Source organism: Etheostoma spectabile, chromosome 6 (genome assembly GCF_008692095.1).
Source record: "Etheostoma spectabile isolate EspeVRDwgs_2016 chromosome 6, UIUC_Espe_1.0, whole genome shotgun sequence".
Taxonomy (NCBI): domain Eukaryota; kingdom Metazoa; phylum Chordata; class Actinopteri; order Perciformes; family Percidae; genus Etheostoma; species Etheostoma spectabile.
The window spans coordinates 8083668-8083992 of record NC_045738.1 but is presented as its reverse complement, the minus strand read 5'-3'; positions in this window follow the sequence as shown (position 1 = coordinate 8083992).

Here is a 325-nt window from a genome sequence, read left to right as displayed (position 1 = left end):
AATTATAGGTTGCTCAGCCAAAATGATTTCAAATGGCATCCAAAGCCTGAACAAAGTGTGGAAAAAATGGTCAACTACCAATCGAATGGATCAAAGAATAGCAAAAATGGCAAAGGTTTAACCAATGATCAGCTCCAGGAAAATCAAAGAAGACTTAAAGTTACCTGTGAGTACTGTTACGATCAGAAGAAGGCTACGTGAAGCAAAGCTATCAGCTAGAAGCCCCCGCAAAGTCCCATTGCTGAAAAAAAGACATGTACTGAAAAGGTTGAAATTTGCCAAAAAAAACATTGCCAGGTCAAAGGTGAAATGTGGCAACATTCTG